General features: G+C 40.7%; 1 protein-coding gene across 1 annotated transcript in view; it reads right to left on the minus strand.

Moving 5' to 3' along the window:
• Positions 1-8968, minus strand: part of LOC122540637 (palmitoyl-protein thioesterase ABHD10, mitochondrial-like) — a 35910-nt gene extending 26942 nt beyond the window's left edge. The window contains exons 1-2 of the mRNA XM_043676624.1: positions 8717-8968; positions 1467-1771 (exon numbers count right to left, since the gene is read on the minus strand). The gene's annotated coding sequence lies outside the window, so the exon portion shown is untranslated. The remainder of the gene's footprint in view (positions 1-1466; positions 1772-8716) is intronic.
• Positions 8969-10934: the final 1966 nt, after the last annotated feature.

Raw genomic sequence — 10934 nt, forward strand, 5'->3', positions numbered from 1 at the left:
CCATTGTTCCTCCACTGTCATCCCTGCTAAGGTATTGCACCGTTGAACTTTGGCCAGCTCCTCCCTCATAACTCCATAGTTCCTTTTATTCAACTGGAATATTGTCACTACCGATTGTATCCTCTCCCTTTCAAATTGCAGATTGAAGCTTATTGTGTTATGGTCACTACTTCCCAATGGCTCCTTCACTTCGAGGTCCCTTACCAATTGTTCGTTGCACAATACCAGATCCAGAATTGCCTTCTCCCTGGTAGGCTCCAGTACCAGCTGTTCTAAGAATCCATCTCTGAGGCACTCCACAAAGTCTCTTTCTTGAGGTCCAATACCATCCTGATTCTCCCAGTCTACCTGCATGTTGAAATCCCCCATAACAACTGTAGTAACATCTTTGCGACAGGCCAATTTCAGTTCCTGATTTAACTTACATCCGACGTCCAGACTATTGTTTGGGGGTCTGTAGATAACTCCCAACAGGGTCTTTTTACCCTTAGTATTTCTCAGCTCTATCCACACTGACTCTACATCCCCTGATTCTAGGTCCCCCCATGCAAGGGACTGAATATCATCCCTTACCAACATGGCCACCCCACCCCCTCTGCCCATCAGTCTGTCCTAACGATAGCACGTGTCGCCTTGAATATTTATTTCCCAGGCACTGAACACTTGAAGCCACATCTCAGTTATTCCCACAATATCGTATCTGCCAATTTCCAAAAGAGCCTCAAGCTCATCCATCTTATTTCTAATGCTTCGTGCTTTCATGTATAGTATTTTTAATTTGTTACTGCCCTCACCCTTCCCATCAACTCCTATTTCGCTCAACCTTACAGCATGATCCCTTTCTGAGTTTTCTGCTTCATTGATACGGTTGTCTTTCTTGATTTCCCTTGTTCTAACTTTCCCTTCAATTTCCTTCTTAAACATCCAGTTTGTCCCCTCCCCCTGGCTACTTAGTTTAAACGTAGCTGTGTTGCAGTAGCAAAGCTGCCTGCCAGAATGCTGGTCCCTAACCTATTAAGGTGCAAACCATCTCTCTTGTATAATTTATTTAGTTTGCTATTTTCTGTGGGAGCTTACTGGGAATAAATTGGCTGCTGCATTTCATTTGAATTTGGATCAGGAGTAGATCATTTAGCCCCTTCAGCTTTCTGATTTGGTTGTGGTTCAATTCCATACCTCTGCCTTCCCCTAATAACCTTGCCTACATTAAAAGACAGTCTACACTTCAAAATGTCTTATTAATAAATAATTTGGACATCGTAAGATTACACTGTGGAACATGTTTCAGATATATACTCCTTCTTTTAAAATAAAATTGTGAACAAATCTTGAACATGTTGCAGTTGCCTCCTTGCAAATTTTCAATGTTGTTTATATTACAATTGAGATTTATTATAAAGCACAATTTCCTAATTGAAGATGCAAAGCTGCTTAATATGCATTGTTTATAATATGGAAATATTTACCTTCTAAGTAAGCAAACACATATACACACGCACAGTCTGGAGAAGGAAAACAGATTTCTCCGCAAAGATTCACTTTGGGAAAAAACACTTTTAGCCAATAATTATTCGTCCTTGAAGGCAAAAAGGAAAAGGGTGTGAAAAGTTCCAATGGCTCTTGTCCTGGTGTTCTCGCACATGTGGACAATCCACTAGAAATGTACAGTTGTCTCTAGGATCTTTGCTGACGCAGTCGTTCAGGAAATATTGAGGCAAATGTCCTCAGAGGCCTCTTGCAAGAGCAGCTTGATTGGTATTCCATGTCCACACTGGAGACACAACCAGAGTTTATTTCAGAAAGAGTAAGTTCCTCAGGCTGGCTATCAACTCTCATACATCCTAAACGCTGATGAATGTAACTCACTGGAAATCATTAAACCAAGTTTGGTGACCTCAAGCATTGACTGAAACCTTGTGATTTCAAAGAACTGTCTTGTTAAAAAAGTTCAATGTCCAAAGTAACATTTTATGGAAAAACAGGCACTTGAAATAAATTGATATTTTTCACAGTCCTTCAAAACACAATCTGCTAAAACATTAAATATACCCAGTTATGTTCATTTAAAGTTTTAGATTTTTTTTATTCATTCATGGCCTGGAGGTGTCGCTGGTGAGGGCAGCACTTATTGCCTATTCTCAGTTAACCAGAGGGCAGTTAAGAGTTGACCACACTGTTGTGAGTCTGGAGTCACCTGTAGGCCAGACCAGGGAAGGACATTAGAGAATCAGATGAGTTTTTAAATCATAATCAAAAATGACCACTATTAGGCTAGCTTTTAATTCCAACCTTTTTTATTGATTTAGCATGAAGTGGAAGTACTTTAATCAACGTAAGTGTACTGTTTCATAAACTGAATAAGTCACAAGATATTCTTATTTTCACAATCTTGCCATGGTGAGTTTTGAGCCAACATACCCAGGTCTTTCACCTGAGACTTCTCAATTATTAATATAATGATATTACCACTAGGTCACCATCTCCCCACTCCTGGTTAGGAATATAATTTCAACATAACTGAACCAGTTGTAATATGTAAGTTAATATTCCACCCAAAGAACAATAGTGTGTGGAATAATTGGGGTAGAATGTAGAAATGAAGAAAACAAAGGGATTCAAAGACAGTCACTGGTAAAAGTAGAGTTTAGAGTCAATGGCAAGAATGCAGAATAAACAGGGGATAATCCAGAAAAGGGGAGGATGTGTTGCACATAAAGCCTAGCCCTAAAATCTCATCTGCACCCGAAGTTGGAAATATTCCAGCCTGGAAATGAATTTTTTTTTCAGGTGTCAGCCTTCTATGCTGTCATTGTGATTCAGGAATGCAGGTAAAACCCAAGGACTGGTTACTGGGAGTGATTCCAGTGTGGCCGGTGCAGTGAACTGTACAATAAAAGAGAACAGAGCATATTTGACATTGTGAATGCCTGACAACATGAGGGCTGATCACCCTAGACAGAAATGCAATTAGGTTTTCAAAATATGCACAAATTTCAAATTCTTTAGACCATGGTCATAAAAACATTCTCAGGATCAGCATTATTCACAGCCTGATGAAAAGGTACTTCAGCGTGGAAACATGCATGGAATTTTCAAAGAATGGTTCATGTTGGAAAAGGACTTGCCTGCAATAGTTCTGTAAAGTAAAGGAGCAAAAGTGATTGCAGGTTTCTTCACATAGCTTTGTGTATTATAAAATGTTCCCAACCTCTTCTGTCAATAGATATATAAGGCTATGATGTAATATTATTTTGGAACATACTCCGATAGTAATATTACAATTAACAATGTCTTGTGGCTTATTAAATTTCCAGCACAGTGCACTTGTGTTGACTGACATTCCTTCAATTCATGCTCCCCCAAGGGCTTGATGGATATATATGCAGCATCTGATATGGCACCGCATGATAATGAGCTACATGGAGGACCAGGTTCTAACTACAAGATGTGTCAAGTTAGCTGACTTCAATTTCTGTGTGACTTGGATACAGTCCTGAGAATATTCATACTCATGAGGTATGAGTAGATATCATCAAATAGGGACAGCACTAGGCTCCATGGTGAACGAGATTGATAACATTTCCCATCAAAGCACTTGGGAAAGGTTGTCACTGCACCAAGCAAGGTTGTTACACTCCAGGAAACGAAGGGGGCAAGTACTGAGTTTGTTGGTGGTTAAGGATTAAGCATTAGAAGTTGTATAAATCTTTCTTTGAATCATTCGGTAATCATGTTATCTTCAAAGGACTTTCTGTAACGTAAATTCAAACTTTACACTAACATGAGTTGCAGAACTTGTGTTTGCTTTTACAGCTCCTCGCTCCACTAATTTATTTTGTTAAAGTAAAAATATTTTAGTTAATCTTTAACAAGAATGTAAGAATGCTTATAAATAATGCAAAGACAATGCCAGAATCCCTCATTTTGCCTACTTAATGTCAGGAACTGTTTTGGTTTAGAGGCAGAGATTTGAGTGTGACACTCAGCAGTTGGACTGAAAAGTTATGTGGAGATATAATTGATACTGGCAGTTTCACTGGAATTCCTTCATACGTTTCCTCTTGGAAAAGGTCGATATTACACCTGTTAGTCATAGAGTCATACAGCATGAAAACAGAACAGTCATCCCAACTCTGCGATCCTGCACACATTTCCCAAACTAAACCAGTCCCATTTGCCTATGTTTGGCACATATCCCTCTATACGTTTCCTGCTCATATATCTATTCAAATGTCTTTGAAATGTTGTATCTATATCTGCATGAACTACTTTCTCTGGCAGCTAATTCCATATATGCACCACCGTCTGTGTGAAAAAGCTGCCCTCAGGTACCTTTAAAAGTCTCTCCCCTCTCACGTTAAAACTATGTCCTCTAGTTTTGAAATCCTAATAGTTATGGTTGTCACTCTGCAGCGAGTGTCTGGCTTTCATTAGGTGTGATAAGGAAGTAAGGAATGAAAACAGCTCCTTTTACAAATCTGTTTCCATACTTGAAAAGCTTATTATGTGTAAAAATTGTATGCATTTTTACCGGTAGTACATCAGCAAAATGAAGCACCAGAGGATGCCTGCCCAGTTTATTTTGTAGTATTGCCACTGAGACCTGTTTTATAGGGTCAGCACCCACTTACAAGGTATCTTGTAAAGATAGGAGAAAGTGAGGACAGCAAATCCTGGTGATCAGAGTTGAGAGTGCGGTGCTGGAAAAGCACAGCAAGTCAGGCAGCATCCAAGGAGCAGGAGAATTAGGACAGGGCATGAGGACAGTGCCAAGTTGGAAGGTTGGAACTGGAATAAAGAGGGAGGAGGGGAAATGAGGAAACTGGTGAAATCCACTTTGATGCCATGTGGTTGGAGGGTCCTGAGGCAGAAGATTAGATGTTTTTCCTCCAGGTGGCGAGTGGTTAGGGAGTGGCGGTGGAGGAGGCCCAGGACTTGCACGTCCTTGGCAGAGTGGGAAGGGGAGTTGAAGTGTTCAGACACGGGGTGGTGGGGTTAGTTGGTGCGGGTGTTCTGGAGATGTTCTCTGAAGTGCTCTGCGAGTAGGCGTCCAATCTTCCCAATGTAGAGGAGACCGCATCAGGAGCAATGGATACAGTAAATCACATGTGTAGAAGTGCAGGTAAATCTCTGATGGATGTGGAAGGCTCTTTGGGGCCTTGGACAGAGGTGAGGGGGGAGGTGTTGCCTCAGGTTTTGCAATTCCTGCGATGGCAGGGGAAGATGCTAGGAGGGGAGGGTGGACCTGACAAGGCAGTCACGGAGGGAATGGTCTTTACGGAAAGTAGATAGGAGTGAGGAGGGAAATATATCTCTGGTGGTGGGGTCTGTTTGTAGGTGATACTTCAACAATATTTGTGAATACATATTATTATCAGAACTGATGGCAAACAACATGACATGCAGGAGGAGGTGGTTTGTGGTAATATTACTGGACTGCAAAGTAATGTTACCATAGTCCTGCTCCCTCATTAGAAAGAGACAACTGGTGATAGTCTATCCTAAGAGTCATCTCAGCTCATCCAAGTGGAGAGGTCAAAAAAGAGAGTTCCGCATGGTAACCTAAGACCACTACAGGAATTGAATCCATACTGTTGGTAATATTTTCCATCACAAACCAGTGTCCAGCCAACTTAGTTCCACAAACCTAGATAAATGTCTGGGAGTATGGTTTTGAGTCCTGAATTTAAGTATAATTAGTCTGGATTACAAAGCTAATTTCAATGAGAATGCCCTCATCAATTGTTGTGAATTCCCTTCAGGTTCACTAATACTCTTTAGGGAAGGAAATTAGGGGGTGGCATGGTGGCTCAGCAGTTAGCACTGTTGCCTCACAGCACCAGGAACTTGGGTTCAATTCCCGCCTCGGATGATTGTTCGTGTGGAGTATACACATTCTCCCGGTGCCTACGTGGATTTCCTCTGGGTGCTCCGGTTTCTTTCCACAGTCAAAAGATGTGCAGGTCAGGTGAATTGGCCATACTAAATTGCCCGTAGATTTCAGGGACCTGTAAGTTAGGTGCATTAGTCTGGGGTAAATGTAGAGCAGTCGGGGAATGGGTCTAGGTAGGTTACTCTTTTGGAGGGTTGGGTTGGGCTGAAGGGCCTGTTTCCACACTGTTGGCATTCTATATCAAAATTTGTTATCCTTGTCCATATGAGACTGCAAAAGTAATGTGGGCTGAAAATGTGTTGCTGGAAAAGTGCAGCAGGTCAGGCAACATCCAAGGAACAGGAGAATCGACGTTTCGGGCATAAGCCCTTCTTCAGGAAAGAGGAAAGTGTGTCCAGCAGGCTAAGATAAAAGGTAGGGAGGAGGGACTTGGGGGAGGGGCTTTGGAAATGTGATAGGTGGAGGGAGGTTAAGGTGAGGGTGATAGGCCGGATTGGGGTGGGGCGGAGAGGTCAGGAAGATGATTGCAGGTTAGGAAGGCGGTGCTGAGTTTGAGGGATTTGACTGAGACAAGGTGGGGGGAACCCTATCTTTTCCAACTCTGCATATTGCTTTGGGAAAACATACTTCCAGGTTTCCAGCCATGTTTATTCTGAAGCTATCAGCTAGGTCCTGGATGAGTGACTTCCCTTTGATATTTCTTCCATCCCTCCCAGGTGGTCGAACACAAGATTTGTATAATTTATTTATCCATATATACCCTTGAATTAGAATGGCTTATGCAGCTATCTCAGAGGTCAGTTGGTAGTCAACCAGACTACATTTGGAGTCTCATACAGGGAGGATGACAGATTTTCTACTCGAAAGAGAATTAGTGAACTCTAAGTGAATTCACAACAATCAATGATGGTTTTGTAGCATTGTCTTAGAGAATCATAGAATCCCTACAGTGCGGAACAGGCCATTTAGCCCTTCGAGTTGACACTGACCCTTTGAAGAGCATCCCGCCCAAGCTACCCCTCCACTCTTTCCCTGTAATCCTGCATTTCCCATGGCTAATCCACCTAACCTGCACATCCTTGGGTACTATGGGCAATTTAGCATGGCCAATCCATCTAACTTGTAAATCTGGGGACTGTGGAAGGAAACCCATGCAGACACAGGGAGAACATGCAAACTCCACGTAGACAGTTGCCCAAATTTGGATTCGGACCCGGGTTCCCAGCACTGTAAGGCACGTTACTGAGCCACCATACCATTCCTTGTCATTGAAGAACAGTTTGTATTCCAGGTTAATTAAACTTAAATTCAGCATTCAAATCCACACTCCCAATCATGACTTCTGCCCACTATGTCACAATGGAAGTATAGTTTCCTAATCATCAGCCTATCACCTCAGGCTGACCTCTCAAGGTTCATGAGTTTATCTGATAAGTCAGCAAACTGTTAAGCAGAACTCAAAATAAAATTGGTCGTTTGTTTTCAGACAGCAGGTAATAGAAGTTGTAACCTGTGACATAGATAGTGTCAAAGAGGAATTTCTGCAGTGAGGCGGGATTGTAGAATGAAAGTTCAAAGTTATGACTGAATGCAGGAAAAGTTACAGGTTTTCTGAGCATTCTGAGATTACAAAACTATTACAAAAAGATTTCTGATACTGCAGCTGGCACTAAATGGAGAGAGAAGAATGATCTGTTTGCTAATCCAAAATTCAAGAATGACAAACTTGTGACAGAACTCTTCCAGACAAATGGGATATGAATCATATTCCATGACTTCTGCATAATATGTTCTTTTATACTGCAAAAATACATTCATTATAAACATAGTTTATGTTTAGAGGTAGATTAATATTAAACTATGGCCAATTGTACTATCTGGTTTGGCTCCAATGATGTCACAGTGACCAGGGTTGATTTTTAAGTAAAGTTATGATATTAGGAATTGGAAGAGACCATTTAGTCCCTCAGATGCACTGCAGCATTCAATTAATTCAAGGCTAATCCGCACCTTATCTCATTTGTCTACCTTTGCTCCATATGCCTCATTACTCCTGATCAACTAAAACCCACCTAGTTCAGTCAAAACTCCAGTTGTCCTTGTGTCCCTTGTCTTTTCAGAGAGGGAGTTTTAGATTTCTAGTGCTTTCATGTAAAAGAATGCTTCCTGATTTCACTCCTGAATAGCCTTGTTCTTATTTTAACTATTTTCTTAATTCTCCCAACAGAGGAAAAATTTCTAAATATTGAAATAACTCCACTGAGACTGGTATCCTGTCACCAAGTCCCCCTTTACTTACACACGGAGAGTCCTTGATACTGATCCAGCTCTCTCAGAGCCAGCTCTCAGAGTGAACAGGATGTCTGACACTCCTGTTCTAACGTGTCAGCCAGGGCTCCTTGATTGGACCAGATTAACAGCCTCAATCAGGGAACTCATATTCTATGAGTCCACCTGGCTGACTTCTTTACATTCACTACTAGTATCTAACCTTTCAAGTCCATTTGGTGTTTTAAACACTGCAGTCAGTTTTTCCTTTAATCTTCAATATTCAAAGGATGCAAGCTAACCTCATAATTTAATCTTTCAACCCCTAGTATTATTCTGGGTCAATCTTGCATCACCAAAACCAAAAAATCCCTTCAGATGTGTATTGCCCAAAACTAATGACCAAAATTGTAGAAAACAGTACTTTTCCCACGATGTTGTTCATCTCACGACAATTGAGTTCAACAATGGAAGTCAACTTGAGTACACATTAAATGATAAAAACAATGAGGACATGATATAATAAAGTCATCTCCTTGGAATAATCAGACTCACCATGGCATCAGTATGAATAGTGCTGATTGGCTCCTTCCTGATCTCCATTCAAGTTTTCCACTCCTGGCTAATGGAAACTTTGTCTCCAAAGTGGTTGATATCCTCCATGATCACTTGTCAGGGACGACTAATGACAACTTCAATCTCCTCAAGTCCATTGTTCTTTACTAACTCTGTGCTGCAAAGTTGAACTGTCAAATTCTCAGCAGTCACACCTCGATAAAGAAAATGTTCCTAGGTTTCTTCATGCATTGATCAAGCAGACGTCCATCTTTCAAATTTGAAAAGGAAGGTGGTTTGACGCAAGCTTGGATCCCACTAAGATTGGCTGTTGTCTTGTCCTATCCAACTGTTCAGTTTGCCATTGAGTAGCCTTACACATTTCCTCAGAAACTCTGCCAGAGAAGGGAGAGGATGGGGAGTAGATAGAATCTTGTTAGGCATGGGAATGAAGCTATATCAGGTGTAGATGTGAATGTGGAATCCAAAACACAAGCATATCAGCTATGATCTGATCGAATGGGGGAATAACTATGAAGGACTGAGTGGTCTACTTCCTAATGCATATGTTGTATCAAATAGTCTAATCATGTATTAAAGCAAAAAAATAATTTAAAGCAGGTTTATTTGATAGTAATCACTGTTGTCTCATCTGAACAACACTCTCCGTCTTTGATATTTCACTCAGGACATCAGTTTTTTACATTCGGAACCTTTTTAACCTACTCTAGTATTATGGACTAGGCCAGACCACTCAAAACATTCTTAAGCAGACAGCCCTAAACCTAACTTTGCAATTTGTTTTGGTAAGTGTACAGTGAAAATTACCCAGAGTAAGATAGCTAGGTTGACAACTAGATTTTAAAACAGACAAAAACTTTATTCACAAAATTACACAATGAAACACAAAGAACAGAATAAAGATCCCCTACAGAACTCAACCTATCCAGCTAGACTTTATTATGATGTTCTGAATACACACAACAGTCCCAATAAGCAAGCTCCCTTTAAAAAACAGTATAAATGGAACACATGCTTACAGGTTTAAGTTGAAGTGAGAGTAAGAGAGAGAGTTTCCACACAGCTCCCCGTTGAACTTCCCAGTTCAAGACTGAACTAAAACTACTCAGTCAGCTAGCTAGAGATCTGACCACTCCCCTCTCTTTATACTTCTAAAGCATAACCACTTTGGCCTGAAGTCAGATCTGTTTACATGCAAACAAAAGGCCTCTCAAAATCCTTTTCATCTCTGTACCAAACCAGACTGATCGGAGTCCAGCCCAGTTTATTGCCCCTCTGAAAAAAATCAAGTACAGAGTCTCCTTGAACCAAGGAACAGCTCTTAGAAAAAAAGGGACTAGCTTTGTGACACTAGTTCATAAAATATTGGAAACATTTCAACCCTCTGTAAACTTTGTAAAGATGTCAAATAAACAGATTTTTGGGCTGAACTCTGGACCTCGAATTGGAAGATAGATCTCAAAAAACCAACATCATCCATGTCATAAAAATAAATTATCTTTGGAATCAAAGTAAACCAATGAGATACAGAACAGACTTAAACACTGATAGCTGCTGGCACAACAGCACATACAAACTGGAACACAGTTCATGCATAACGCTGAAGTTGCAGATCACAAGCAGAAGCAGAAACCAGACAATAATTTCAATTCTTCAACCTCAGAACTTCAAATGTCAGGCATAAACAACTTGACATTTGGCTTTTAATGGTAATGACTTCATACGGACCTCGTGATCAGAACCGTGGCTTGACACACTCCTATCTAGCCCTTGCTCTCTGCAATTTATATCCCACCTGCCATTTTCTAGCAATTTATTAGGAGGTATAAGGTAATGTCACCATAGTCTGACTAGAACCATTGGGCTGCTCTCACATTAGAGATAGACACTGGTGGTGGCTTAACCTCAGGAGAAGGGGGAGTGAATCCTTCACGGTAAACTCAACCAATGTGGAAATTGAACCCATGATGTTGACATTATTTTGCATTGCAGACCTGCTATTTGAGCTAACTTAGATTTAGATTTTATTGTTACGTGTACTCAAGTACAGAAGCACAGGAGAACAGTGAAAATTGTATAATGTCACCACATACCATCTTAGGCACAAAGATGCCTTGGTACAAAATACTTCAGTAGAAAGTAGCAAAAGTTAAAAAGATTAAGCATTATCTTCACAGAACAAGGAAAAAAGTAAAGA

This window comes from Chiloscyllium plagiosum, chromosome 35, assembly GCF_004010195.1.
Source record: "Chiloscyllium plagiosum isolate BGI_BamShark_2017 chromosome 35, ASM401019v2, whole genome shotgun sequence".
In the NCBI taxonomy this organism is placed as follows: Eukaryota; Metazoa; Chordata; class Chondrichthyes; order Orectolobiformes; family Hemiscylliidae; genus Chiloscyllium; species Chiloscyllium plagiosum.